This window comes from Prionailurus bengalensis, chromosome E3 (genome assembly GCF_016509475.1).
Source record: "Prionailurus bengalensis isolate Pbe53 chromosome E3, Fcat_Pben_1.1_paternal_pri, whole genome shotgun sequence".
NCBI classification, from domain to species: Eukaryota; Metazoa; Chordata; class Mammalia; order Carnivora; family Felidae; genus Prionailurus; species Prionailurus bengalensis.
The window spans coordinates 27,337,126-27,352,245 of NC_057357.1; the positions used below are offsets into that span (position 1 = coordinate 27,337,126).

Consider the following 15,120-nt stretch of genomic DNA (forward strand, 5'->3'; position numbering starts at 1 on the left):
CGCCTCGGGCTCTGGGCTGATGGCCCAGAGCCTGGAGCCTGCTTCCGATTCTGTGTCTCCCTCTCTCTCTCTGCCCCTCCCCCATTCATGCTCTGCCTCTCTCTGTCTCAAAAATAAATAAACGTTAAAAAAAAATTAAAAAAAAAATACAATTCAATGGAATCATCTGTGTAAAATATACAACGTAGAGTAAATCATTGAATATGAGATGACCATTATTATTAGCATCATATTCTACAGAAAAGCTTACAATCAAGTAGAAGAAGATGTATTGCCTGGTCATTTATTTATCCTTAGCAGCTGATGAAGAAAGAACTAATTAGTCTAAACATTGAGCAAGATGAAAGGAGCAGGCCACTGGCTGCCTCTCTGGGGTTAATTTAGCCATCACTTCTGCATGGAGCTGGTACATTTAGAGTGTGAAAGGAACCTGCTGCTTGTTGATAATTAGTCTGGTTTCAATGAGTATCATCAGGTGTTAATAACAGCTCAAATGCACTGTATCTTTTCACAACTTTTAGAAGATGTTTAGGTTGTTTGCTGGGTTCTCACTTCTCGGGCTTCTGTGTGGATGTTGGGGGTTGATCTAGGGAGGGCCAGATAGGATGCTTCTACCTCCATGGATCCTAGCTATCTCCATGATGGCAACAATATGGCCCTGCCCAGAATGGGTAATATCCTGGATATTACATGAATTGGGTCAGATCCTGGCCTTCCCTGATGGAAAGTGGCATTTCTTTGCCAGTGGGGGACATTTCTTCTTGTCCCAAATAATCCTGACAATACAATAGTTTAAAAGAAAAAAAAAACCCAACTGGAAGGAATGTAAATTTTTACCAATAGAGTACTACCTAAATGCATATTAGGATATCATACAACAGAACACAATGTGGCCATTAAAAAGAATAAGGTGTACCTGTATAGGTGTCCAAGAGGTACAAATTGGGAGAAAAGCTGCAGAACAGTAACTAGGGTCTGATTTGATGTAAGAGAACTGGGTGGGTGGGGGGATAAACAAAGAGAGGAAAACTGACAGAGAAACCAGGCTTTCCTTTGCCCATCATAGACTACTCCAGAATTTGAGGACTGAGGTAGATTTTTACTGCAGGTAAAAGGGGTGTGTGTGTGTATAGGGGTTTTACACAGTACCACATTGAAAGACTACTCCAAATTTTCTCCATACTTTATTTGGAGAGTGAATGCCCACAACAGGATTAATTCTATTCTGTGGATTGACACACACTATCCTCACTGATCTATCCCAAGGCCTTTTATTTATGTATAATAGCATAGACACATATCCTTGTTGTGATCGGAGCAGTTCTCCTGAGATGTAATTTATGATCATTAAAATGCACCCATTTCACGTGTATAGTTCATTGAGATTCAACAATCAGGATACAGAACATTTCTGTCACCCCAAAGATGCTCTTGCTTCTCTTCCCAGTTAATCATTAATTCCCAGCCCTGGTCCCAGGCAAATGCTGATCTACTTCTATTACAATATATTTTCTTTCCTGGAGTTTCCTATAAATGCAGTCATACAGGATGTACTTCTGTGGTAGGATTCTTCCCAGAATAACAAACGGAGCGTTGATGGGGGGTGGGAGGGAGGGGAGGGTGGGTGATGGGTATCGAGGAGGGCACCTTTTGGGATGAGCACTGGGTGTTGTATGGAAACCAATTTGACAATAAATTTCATATGTTGAAAAAAAAAAAGGATTCTTCTCAGAATAATGGTTTGGCCGTTCATGTGTGTTGCGTGTATCAGTAGTTCTTTTCTGTTTTAAAATTTGGACTGAGTAGTATTCCGTTTTATATAAACAGCATGTTATAACATACCATATACATTATAATATTAGACAGTATGTTTATCCATCCACATATTGAGAAAGATTTTATTTGGGGAAAGGTTTATGTCACCAAAAAGGTTGAAAACCACTTTTCCACCTTAATTGCATATTCTTGGGAACGATGGAGAACTCAATCTACACCATGATTTCCAGTGAGAAAACAGGTCTCATGTTGGGAGATGAGGTGATAGGATGACTGAAGGTTTCTGTGGCCTTACTGAATACACATGTGGCAGGCATCCCAGGCAGTGGCCCCCAGTTATCCTCACCTCCTGGTATTCATGTTTTTGTATAATATCCTCTCTTTTGGGGTGGGCTAGACTTCTAATGAATTGAATATGGCAGAAGTAATGGGCTATCACTTCTGCGATTAAGTTATAAAAAAAAAACTACATCTGTCTTAGGTGCTACTTCTAGGATGGCTTTCTAGGGAAGCCAGCTATCATATCATGAATCAGTTCTGTGGCGAGGTCCATGTGGTAAGGGGTCAAGGCCTGCCAATAACCGCAGAAATAAGCTTGGGAAGGAGATTGCCCCCAGTTGAATCCTCAAATGAGACTGCGATGTTTGATGGCTTAATTGCAATCTCAGGAGAAATCTTGAGTCAGAGGCACCCAGATAAGCTAAACTGAGCAATATAAACTGTGAGATATTACTAAGTTACTAAGTTTGGGGGTCATTTGTTACACAGCGGAGATAACTAATACTGACAAAATTAAGTTATTGTTGTTAATTATTCCTATTGCTACCATAGACTCACCCTTCCTGGTTTCAATCCCAGGTTTAGCAGAGCCCTGGAGATATGTTACGGTCATAATCACCAGGCAGTAGACATGGAGTCAGGTACTTGTCAGGCACTTACTTACTTACTTTAGGGGAGAAAGGACTGTAAGGTAACTAGACCTAGTACAGAAGGGAGCTGGGTTTGAATCCAGGCAGTGACGCTAGTGTCCCTCACTGTGACCATGACACATCCTGCTGCCTTGGAGACCAGCATCTCCCAGCCATCCACAAATGATCCTGGCCCCAACCTTCTCCTTATTCCACTCTTGCCCCTTCTTCCCTGGATTCTCCCCGACCAACCCCGTCCCAGCTCCCACCTCAACCACTGCCGGGTCAGCCATCCTCCAGCTGCTTTTCCTGATCAAGGATGTCAGGGCGGACTACGTATGTTGGGATCTTAGGAACTTTTCATCTTCCCCCTCCAGAGAACCGTCTGCCTTCCTTACTCCTTCTTCATCTCAGCGATTGTTCTTTTTTAGTCAGATGGAAACAGGAAGGTTTTCTTTCTAGGCCCCTTTCCCATATCAGGAATTAAAACAGTGTCTAAATGCAGTGAATATTAATGTATATTTGAAGGATAAAATGAAGCAGTGAATGACTGAATTGCCCACTTGCTTGGGGAGACACCTTGGGGCTGGAAATGAGCTTGCTCTTTGGCCTCAGACTTGCCTTTGAATTCTAGCTCTGCTGGTCCTTGGCTGTGAGATCCTGGCCATGTGACTTCTCTGTGCCTCTGTTTCCTCATCCCTAAAATGGGAGCATCAATTTTTTTATGGCTAAAGATGAAGTGATACTGTCCATAAAATAGCACAGTGCCTGGTACAATATAATTAGTCCATTTATTACCACTGTTGTTGTTGCCTAATTCTTATTTGTGCATTTTCAGATGTCTTTTCTCAAAGTTGAGGAGTTCTTCAATGAAAAAGACTGTCTCCACCAGCATTTACCTCCCCTGGGTCATCTTTCCTCCCCTGGGTCACATCCTCTTTCACTCCGTCATGGTATAAAAGGGCAGGATGGTGCAGAGGTCCAAGAGTACGGCCTGTGCAGTCAGAGAAACTGGTATCGAACCGTGGCTCTTCCTCTTCTTAAATGACCTTGGGCAAATTATGAGCGTCACCAGGCCTGTGGATAAAACGGCAAGAATAGTAGCTCCAGCATGGTGGCATTGTGGCGGAGGTTGGTGGAGATAATTAATGCACGTAAGATACTCATTGTGGTGCCGGCACACAATGATAACCCATCAAATGCAAGTTCTTATTATCATTATTGTAGGAGTTGGTGGAGGATGCTGAGGCCTGAGGCCACCCCTCCTCCAGCTTCTAAAGCCTAAGTATTTTACTCTAAAACATTCTGCAGGCACCTGCAGGGATTTCCGCTGTGCTTTGGACAGCGGTGGCCCATTTGGATTGGTAGAAGGCTCTTTTCCTCTTGTCTGTCTTGCCTGGGGCGGGGGGGTGGTTCTCTTTGTGTGTTAGACTTCTATTCATGGATCATCTGCCAGAGACTTGGACCAAGATTTCTTACTCTGCTTTTCAGATTTTCTTCCCCTAATGGTCCTGTTCTGTGCTGTCACCCTGGTGCCCTCCCCTCCTCTCCAGCCCTCAGCAGCTGGCAGGAAATGTTTATAGAAGGAGCTTTTCTTTCTCTTTTTAATAGCCTCCTAGGCTGCAACCTCCCAAATGAGAACCTTGTTAACCAGAAGGACTCTAGGCTACTGATTTATATTCCAGTCATCAAGAGAGGAAAGAGAATTAGAGAGGGAGAAAGAAAATGCTAACGTATCCATGGACTAGTTCCAACACCCTTTCTGATGAGGAGTGTGTGTATCTATTTATGTTCTGGGTGCTAAGGGATTCCTTCTAGATTTTAGTATTTGACCTGTTATCCTTGGGTCACGTGGATTCTTTGTTCCTCTTGTGGGTGTGCTGAAAACAAGAGTAACAAATTTATTCTCCTGCCATTTAAACAAAAGATTTGTTACTTTCAAATAATAAAGGTACTTGTTTCAACAGAAATGTTAGGATCTCAGCAAAGATGGTGTCCAAGCTCATGGTGGCTTCAGAGGACGGGTAAGGGCTTACCTCCTATCACTCTCCGCAGATACTCACGGGCCAACATCTCTCCATGGGTAGTTATGAGAGAGTCATAAAACTTACAAGTGATAGTCTTTCGTGGCCAGAATTCTAGCTCAGTGGTTCAAGGAAGGCTTCCAGGAGGAGGAAGTGCATTTAGAACTTGGCTTTTAAAGCTGGTGTCATAGAGAATGCAGGCTGTTCCCCAATATCCATTCCCCTCTACTTCCATAACAGAATACCTAATTTGTAGCTGGCTCATCCCCCTCACCCCCAAGAAAGACAATACTTCTTTGGAATCTTGCTTGCAACACTTGCCACGATTATTTCCCTTCCTGTACGCACATCCTTTTGCAGGGTGACTTGGTAGCACCTCCTGTTTAGTGATGGAGTCTTTCCCCATTCTTGAATCCAAGCCAGGCTTGTGATTTGCTATGTTCAGTACAATGCAATGGAAGTGACATTGTGCTAATCCCAAGTCTAGGCCTCCAGAGGCCTTGCATACCTCCACTCACCCTTGTGGAATCCTGCCCGACCATCATGTGACCAAGCCAGAGTTAGCCTTCTGGACGATAGGAGCCTGTTTGGAGCAGGGACAAACTTTCCTAGCTGAGGTCATCCTAGACCAGCCAACCAGACAGCTAACTACAGGCACATGAGTACTCACCCAAGGCCACAAAAACCGCCTAGCTGACCTGAGCCCAAATTACCAACACATAGAATCATGTGGTGGGTAAATGCTTATTGTTTTAAGCTACTGTGTTAGGACATGGTGGTTTGTGATGTATCAAAGTAGTTAATACAATTTCCCATGAAGCTAGGTGTGTCTGCATAACCAAGTTTTGTTGGGTGACATGTAAGTGACTGTGTTGTGTATGATTCCTGGGCTGGGGGAGCAGATTCCTTTATAGGGAGGAAGGATGCTTTTCTTCCATATTTCTTGTTCCCTGATGACGAGAATGAGAAGGTTAATAGCTGGAGCTCCAGCAGCCATTCTGGGGCAGGAAGGGAGTTTAGGAATGGAAGGAACCCAGTGCAGAACAATAACTTAGGAGGATCCTATTCCTCTGAAGCCATAGATTGCCTTTCTAATCCTATTCTGACTACTTCTAAATTTATTAAGCAAAAGGGATAAACTTTTGCCTTTTTTAGGCCACTGGTGTTTTGAGTTTTATGGTGAAATCATAGCTGAACCTAATCCCAAATAATACCAATGGTCGGGATTTAGATAAGCAGGAATGGTAGGAAAGAGTACTCATACCAGAGGGAATTTGTAGAGGGAATATCTTGGATACTGTTTCAGAAGAAGAAAAAGTGTGGGTGGCGAAAAGACTGCATGGTATTTCTTTAAATTTTTTTCTTTAACGTTTGTTTATTTTTGAGACAGAGAGAGACAGAGCATGAACGGGGGAGGGTCAGAGAGAGAGGGAGACACAGAATCTGAAACAGGCTCCAGGCTCTGAGCAGTCAGCACAGAGCCCGATGCGGGGCTCGAACTCACGGACCGCGAGATCGTGACCTGGCTGAAGTCGGACGCTTAACCGACTGAGCCACCCAGACACCCCGACTGCATGGTATTTCTTAAGGGAAACACTGGGTGATAGGGCTGGGAACAGTTTGGGGCCAGCTTTTGCAAGGCCTTGAAGGGTAGGCTAAGAAATTTGGAGAATGTGGCACAACAGATGTCTGAAGCCTTATAAAAATCAGAGTAAGGAATTCACTGATTCATTTCCTCCGGGGAGTTCATGTTCCAGTGAGAGAGACAAGATAACAAAATAATAGGATGATTACAGATTGTGATTAATGGTCTGTGTGATATGATGCTGACTAACTGTTGGATGCAGGCAAGTACTTTAGAGAGGTTGGTCAGAGAAAGATTTTTTTTTTTTTTTAATTTTTAGAATCCCGTGCCAGGCATTGTGCAGAAGTCTAGGGACACAGGGAGTGATAACACACAGTTTCTGTCGTGAAGGATCTGTCTGTGGCTGTGAAGAGATCACAGTCTTGTGTGGTGGTAGGGTTAATCGGGAACAATTTCCTAGAGGAGGTGGGCAAGCGCCAAAGCAAGTAATTTAGTCTTCCCATCTGTATCAGTCAGATGTGGCTGTGATAAAACTGTGTAACATACACCCCCCCCCCCAAATCTTTGCTTACCACAAAAATGATTTTTCTCACAGGTCTGCATGTAGGCTGTGATTCTGTGGGGCTCTGCTGGATCGGCTTGCTTGATTCCAGGCCCAGGTCTGTTGTATGTATCTCCTCATCCTGGGACCATTGGCTACGCAAGGTTTGATCTTCTCACGGTCGATGGCAGAAGTTCAAGAGATCAAGCAGAGTCACAGAGGCACATTTAAAGCCTCTGCTTCTATTGCATCTACTCACACTACTGGCCACAGCAAGTCACATGACCAAGACTGACAACCACGGGTCAGAAAGAACACTCTACCCACAGTGAGAAAATGTCAAAGGTACAAGGATGTTTAATTCTGTAATGCAGGGAGTGAAAGGTTGGAAACAGTAAGTCTGTCTTTCATAGTATTCAAGGAAGTGAGGTACTTCTCCCTTTTTTCAGAAATCTCATGTATGTCTGAGTATTTTGGTAATTTTTTTCAAGAAATCTTTTCTATTTCCTGTTAGATTTATTGCAAAGCACCATTATCCTTTTTGTCTAAATTTAAAAATAATTTTTTTAAAGTTTATTTATATTTGAGAGAGAGAAAGAGAGACAGACAGACAGACCTTGAGCAGGGCAGGGCAGAGAGACAGAGACAGAATCCGAAGCAGGCTCCAGGCTCCGAGCTGCAAACTGTCAGCACAGAACCCGATGCGGGCCTTGAACCCACGAGCAGTGAGATCATGACCTGAGCCAAAGTCAGATGCTTAACCAACTGAACGCCCCTTGTCTAAATTTTTACTTAAAAAATTACATATGCATACATAGTAAAAACTTCAAAAAGGAGTACTGAAAGATATAACAGTGAACATAAGGGTGGCCCTTCCCAAGAGGCAAATCCTGGGTTTCTTTTCAGAGATATTCTGTGTGTGCACAAACAAATATTTTGGTTTTTTTAGTGTTAAGTTTTTATTTTAATTCTGGTTGAGTTAACATACAGAACCAAATATTTTCTTACATTAAAAAAATACAAAATGCGGGCGCCTGGGTGGCTCAGTTGGTTAAACGTCCAACTTCGGCCCAAGTCATGATATCACTGTTCATGGGTTCGAGGCCCGCGTCGGGCTCTGTGCTGACAGCTCAGAGCCTGGAGCCTGCTTCCGATTCTGTGTCTGCCTGTCTCTCTCCATCTCTCAAAAATGAATAAAGGTTAAAAAAAAATGTTTTTAATACAAAATGGCATTCCACTACACTTGTTCCTCTGTATCTCCCTTCTCTTCTGTTTAACACTGTATCTTAGAGGTGGTGCCATTTCAGTTCAGCGAGGCCCATTTCATTGTGTTTAATGGCTACATTGTTTTCCGCTGTGAGGCTGTGCTGTAATTTATTTAATCAGAGCCATATTGAAAGACATTTGGATTATGTCCAATCTTTTGCTACCATAACCAAGGCTGCATTAAGTACCCTGGAACATCTATCTTTATACACATGTGTGAGTATATCAGTAGGTTAAATCTCTAAGCAGAAATTGCTAGATCAAAGGATATGCAACTTAACATTTGATGGATATTGACTCTCTGTTTCTAAAAAAAAAGAATGATTTCTTCCAGCATGTCTACTGATCTCTGTCTGCCCCCCCTATCTTCCTCTGATTCTTGTCCCATGGTATTGTTCAGGGCTGAACCAATGGAATAAAGTAGTTCAAAACTTATTCCTCTAGGATCTCTGGGGAGAGTTTGAGTAGTATCCTTTGAATCTTGACAAAAAAAAAAAAAATTGAAGATGGGGAAGAACCTGGTACTTACTGCTGTTCTTACCCAGATCATCCATTTATTTATTTATTTATTAAAAAATTTTTTTTTAATGTTTTATTTTTGAGACAGAGAAAGACAGAGCAGGAGCAGGGGAAGGGCAGAGAGAGAGGGAGACCCAGAAACTGAAGCAGGCTCCAGGCTCTGAGTTGTCAGCAGAGAGCCCTATGCGGGACTTGAACTCACAAACCGGGAGATCATAACCTGAGCCAAAGTTGATGCTTAACCAACTGAGCCACCCAGATGCTCCATTTATTTTTTATTTTTTATTGTTTTAATGTCCAGATCATCCTTTCAGTGAGAGCACTGGAGGAGCATCGAATGTTGTTCTCACCAACATGTTTACCCAGGAACTCCAGACTGCAAGTGGAATGATTTATATTCCTGGGAGATCCCAGTAAAAAATGTGCACAATACCCTTTAATTTGATCTGCTTTCCCTGTTGCACCTAAATATTTAGGGCAAATAGAAAATAGTTCTGATTTACAGTCTCTATAAAAATTTTAAACAACCTAATAGGACATTTGATCATGAAATTGCCTGAAATAATGTTGGTGGTAGTCAGCCATATTTCTTTGAAATGGCCTGTAACTTCAGTGCAAACCCCCAAACATGGATTTTTTCCCTTGCTAATAACAGCCTTATTAATAAAAGAATGATTTTCTTTACAGATCTTCACCAGCTGGGTTCCGATGCCTTTGTTCAATAAAGGTAGAGATAATAACTGTCTCTAAAAAGAAAATGTGCCGAGGTTCCCAGGAGAAGTGGTGGAAACAAATCTTTTATTAAATCATATCAAATTGTGTTTCTTGTTTACTTTTCTCATTTTGTAAGTCACAGTCATATCTGCTAGTTTTGGTAAACCTTGCCTCACAGTCGTAAAAAAAAAAAAAACCTAGCAATTTGGAGGCTTGGTGTTCTTAAAGCTAAATGCTGTGTGATCAATCGGGGTGATAAATTTCACACAATTAACTGCCGTGATGACATTTCTGAGTCTGTTCGTCTATTTTCCCCCACTGACATCTTAGGAGATTGGTTAACTTCTGCCTATATTTGCAGATGTTCTATGGATGCCTAGAAAAAGAACAGCAGGAAAATGTAGTCAATATCTGGAGTTTTTACCTGTTCACAAATTTGTGACCCTTAGAGTAATAACATCTCTATTTTCCTTTGAGGGCAGGTGGCTCACATAGGCTAGCTCTATTCCTACTGCGACGAGAGGCGTATGACCCAGACCTGGCCAATCAAAACATCCTTGCTCAAGGTGGACCAATCAGAGCCAGTGAGAATCCTGGGACTTGTACTACGACTACTGGAAATGAGAACTTTCTTGATTGGAATTCGTTAAAGAACGAGATATAAACCTGCTTATGGTTATCTTCCCTCTCCATGGGAAGAGTACTCTCGAAGGAAGACAGGACAGAGAAAGACAGCCAAGAAGTGGAGGAAGACAGATTCCTGATGAGATCACTTGAATTCTTGAGTCTAATTATGCCTGAAGTTTTACTCATCAATTAGGCAAGCTAATCAATTTTAATTTTTTGCTTAAGTCCGTTTTGTTGGCCACTTGCCTCCAAAAGAGTCTTAAACACTTGTGTTTTATAACGTTCAGTAAAGTCTCATATGTAGGAGAGCATGTGCAACAGCAACATTACCCATGTCTACAATAATAGATCAGCCCTATTTTCTCTCGTGTTCTCAGTGGTCACCATTGTATAATGGACTGTCTTCAGGTAGGTGCACCTGCTCCAGGCCACAGCTCATCAGAGGGCCTTGGCCAGCATATCTCTTGTGTTTCCAAGAATTGTCATTGCTAGAATTACTCATGGTTGTCCCCATATTCATACTCTGTGGATATGGGATTTGTGCTATGCCCTGTCCTCCCCCTGCTCTACCCCAGGGGCTCAGTAGTTCCTTGTGAATGCAGTTGTGCTTATCTGTGCCCTAGAGAATTCAGAATGAGATTTCCTGGCAGCCGGCCACTGGTATCTTCTCCCAGCCTTGCATCTCTAAGATCTTGGGTCCATTTCTAGTTCTTTCTTTGTCTTGCTCAAATTAAGCAATCACCTTATTTGAATGGGAGAGTTGATGTAGACAGCGATACAGGCTAACGTTTGTAATGTGCCTTTTGCATATTAGACACTGTGCTTGGCACATTCATGTGTGCTCAGTCCATCTTGTGAGTTTCCCATAACACTTAATGTATTCTTCTATTTAATACTTTTTATGGTCTTGACACTATGCTAGGTGTTTTACCAGTATAGCTAATTTATACTGTATTATCCTTATAATATATCTATATTATCCTTATAGAATCAGGACAGAGGTATCATTATCTCCATTGATAAGATGAGGTTGGGAAAGTTTAAGTAGTTTCCCAGTGTCATGCAATGAGGAAGTGGTGGAAACAGGATTTCAACCCAGGACAGAATGACTCCAAATCCAGTTTTCTTACTTCCTACACTAGCACTTACTACGTTGTAGTTATTGGCTTGTGTCTCTCTCTCTCACCTGTGAACTCCCTGACCTCTCAACACTCATGTGTTATCTTTGGACCCCAGTACTCCCTCACTCTAGAGTCTTGCTTAGAGGAGTAGGTTCTCAAAAACTATAGACTGACTGAAGAAATCTTCACAACAACTCTGGAAGGCGAGTATTTTTCTTTCCATTTTACACATGAGCAAATTTAGGCTTAGGATGGTTAAGGGACTTACCCAACGCCAGGAACTAGCATTCACAAAATATAATCCTATAATCCTGAAATGTCCTGCTTCAACTGAGAGTTGGGAAAGATATTCTATAAGCTGAAGAGAGGGGTCTTTGGGATGTTCATTCATCCAATATAGATAGGTTAATGAAGGCTCCATTAGGGTGGATTACCATGCAGAAAGCGGTGCAGACGTTTTATGAAAGGGAGCTGCATGTATGTTACTGAATCTGTTCTTGAGCTCCTTATAACTTGTGAGCAGGCAGAACACTGCTTAATGGTGCTGGACAAAGCTCAAGTGAAAATGGCTCCAGTGGGGAAATCTTTTATGGAAACTGAAATGATTGTTTTAGGGATCCGAATTGTAATTTTTCACTTCTTAGTCTCTGGTCTCTTGAGTCCCGGTCTATACCATGGGCATATTTCATAATGGAATTCTGGTGACTTTGCCCAGCGTAAGGGGCACTGCAGTGGCAGGCAGGCAAGCTCAATGTGTGGAGGGAGGCAGCAAGTTAGATATTTAGAGGCAGAGACTAGGACTTTGTTAGATGGAACCGACAGCTCTAAAGGGCACCTCAAGGAAACACATTTCTCAGGGCATCTAAGAACATGAGAGCTGAGCCCAGGGTCTGATGTAGCTCTCTCTGTTTGAAAGCACTGACATTCTGTTAAGCTAATGATGAGTTTTCTTCTCTTTTCTCCCAACACCAAGACTAGGCAAAAAAAAAAAAAAAAATGCAGGGGAAGAAAGAACAAGAAACAATTTCCAAAGTCTTCAGGGTCCGTAGGCTGGCTTTTGAACTAAGTCACACTGCTGTCATCCTCCAGGCTTCTTGTACTTTTGCAGTAGTCATTGGCAGATTAATGAGTTTCATGAAAGTTAAGAGAAAATAGCAGCTGGAAATAGCACTAAAAGTTTCAAGGACATTTTGGGGGAGGGGCGAAATATGTCGTCACCCTCATGTACTCATGGAAGCATGTAGGTTATGTCATTAGCTAAAAATCCCAGCCATGAAGTCAAGAATGCATATAATTTACCCACTCACTTACCCACCAGCCATCCATCCATCCACCCACCCATCCATCCATCTATCCACTGATCCATCCATCCACCCACCAACCACCCATCCATCTAGCCATTCATCCATCCACCCACCCACCCACACATCCATCCATCCATCCATCCACCCGCCCACCCACACATCCATCTACCCATTCATCCTCCACCCACCCACCCACCCACACATCCATCCATCCATCCACCCACCCACCCACACATCCATCCATCCACCCACCAACCACCCATCCATCTAGCCATTCATCCATCTACACATCCATCCATCCATCCATCCATCCACCCACCCACACACACACATCCATCTACCCATTCATCCTCCACCCACCTAACCATCGATTTTACCCATCCACTTAACATTTAACAAACACAGACAATGTGCCAGGCATTATCTAAGGCTACCAGTATTTGGTTCTCTGGAACTTTCAAGACTGCGTTTTTTTGCTATAACATAATTTCAGAAAGCAAATTTGCTGTTGGGAGCTTTCGTTACGGTGAAGCAAAATGGCATATTGAGTTTCTATAGATTTTGACTCTTATATAACTGTACACTTGGCACTGAAAATCTTATGCAACTTATTTGGGAAAAGATGGTCTACAGTACAAGTTGCTGCATCATGCAGAAAGACGGGCCGCAAGAAACAGTTTTTGTTTAGGGTTTGTTTTTCAGGAGAAGCTGTGAAATTGTTGAGCTGAAGTTGTTTTGCTTGGTCAGGTGTTATTAGTCCACTAAAAATAAGCCTGTATTAGTGGACATCTTAGAAACTAAGAAAGCTCAGCTGCAAGGGAATTAATAGACTCGTACTTTGTTACGCACTACCACATGGAACTTCACTGAAGTTCTCTGAACACGAGTGGTAGACAGTGATGCTAAGTGTGAGGAACCGGAGGCACACGGCCTGTTTCAGATCTCTGACCTTCCACTGATTTGCTCCACGGCCTGGGAAAAGCTGCCTACCCTCTCTGTTTTTTTTTTTTTTATTTTTTTTTCAACGTTTTTTATTTATTTTTGGGACAGAGAGAGACAGAGCATGAATGGGGGAGGGGCAGAGAGAGAGGGAGACACAGAATCGGAAACAGGCTCCAGGCTCTGAGCCATCAGCCCAGAGCCTGACGCGGGGCTCGAACTCACGGACCGCGAGATCGTGACCTGGCTGAAGTCGGATGCTTAACTGACTGCGCCACCCAGGCGCCCCTACCCTCTCTGTTTTTAAAACAAAAATAGGACCGACATCAATACTTACATTCATGGTTTTTTTTCTGAGCATTAAATGTGACAGTGCTCATTTTTGGTGAGCAAGGTAGGTACTTCAGGGACACAGAGTAGATATATTCAGATTTGCTGGTCAGAGCGAGTTCACCACGATTTTCTTTCCTTTCGTTATGTTCTCCTTCTCCCATTCTTTCTTTTGCTCCTCCCATACCACGAGTGTTTCTTCTAGCATATGGAATGGAGATTTCTGTAGTTCTCCTTTCATATGTTAATTTACAATTATGTATATAATTGATAAAATATGTAGAGTTGGCTTTGACTAATTTACATAAATGGTAAAACCCACTTATGGGTTTAAAGGTTACCTCAAACCTCACTTTTTCCCACTCAACACTGTATTTTTGACATCTCCTCATGTTGTATGTAAATCTAATTCAGTACATTCTGACTGTGGCCTGGGGGGTCAACATATGCATAGACTATGATTTGCTTATCCATTCCCTTAGTGATGAAAGAACACTTTCAAAGTCTTTACTGTCACAAGGAAAACTATGGTGAACAGTCTCACGCATGCATCCTTGTGGTTTTGTGTAAGAGTTTCTCTGAGGCACATATCCACCCACGGGGATTGTTGGGTAGATGAACAGTTAATTGCCCTGAGTACTGAGAGATTGCTGCTTGGAATGGCTGCTTAGTTTACACTTCTCCCTAGCCCTTGATGTTCTCTGACTTTGTAATTTTTGCCAATACGATGGATGTAAAGTGGTATCATTGTTGGTTTAATTTGCTTTTCTCTGATTACTAATGAAGTTGAGTATCTCTTCATATACTTGTTAGCCATTAGTGTTTCCTCTTCTATTAATTTTCTTTTCATAGACTTTACCCTTTTTTCTATTGGGTTTCCTGATTTTTTCCTGCTGTGTTGTAGAGGTTTCTGTAGATTTCAACACCAGCAAAGTTTTAGACATTGTACACTCTCGTGGTCCACGGAAGTGTTCAGTGTGTAGATTACGTCCTTTTCTGGGCAGAAATCGCAATGTTAATGCAGTTGAACACTTCACATTTCCCCCTTATAGCTGGCTCTTTTTAGATCTTGCTTTAAAATCTGTACAATTGTAAAGTCACAAAGATATTTCTTCCATTTTCTTCTTTTTTTATATGAAATTTATTGTCAACTTGGTTCCCATACCACACCCAGTGCTCATCCCAAAAAATGCCCTCTTCAATACCCATCACTCACCCTCCCCTCCCTCCCAACCCCCTTCAACCCTCAGTTTGTTCTCAGTTTTTAAGAGTTTCTTATGCTCTCCCACTCTAACCTCTTTTTTTTTTCCTTCCCCTCCTCCATGGGTTTCTGTTAAGTTTCTCAGGATCCACATAAGAGTGAAAACTATCTTTTGCATTCAGGTGTGAAGGAAGGAATCCAATTTTATTTTTCCCATACAGGGAATCAATTTCCCCAACAAAATCTACCACACAATTCAATCTTT

General features: G+C 42.3%; 1 long non-coding RNA gene across 1 annotated transcript in view; it reads left to right on the forward strand.

Moving 5' to 3' along the window:
• LOC122471623 overlaps window positions 1–15,120 on the forward strand; it is a 231,287-nt gene that overhangs the window by 91,118 nt on the left and 125,049 nt on the right. The window contains exon 2 of the long non-coding RNA XR_006294221.1: window positions 6,889–7,179. This is a non-coding gene — a long non-coding RNA (uncharacterized LOC122471623). The remainder of the gene's footprint in view (window positions 1–6,888; window positions 7,180–15,120) is intronic.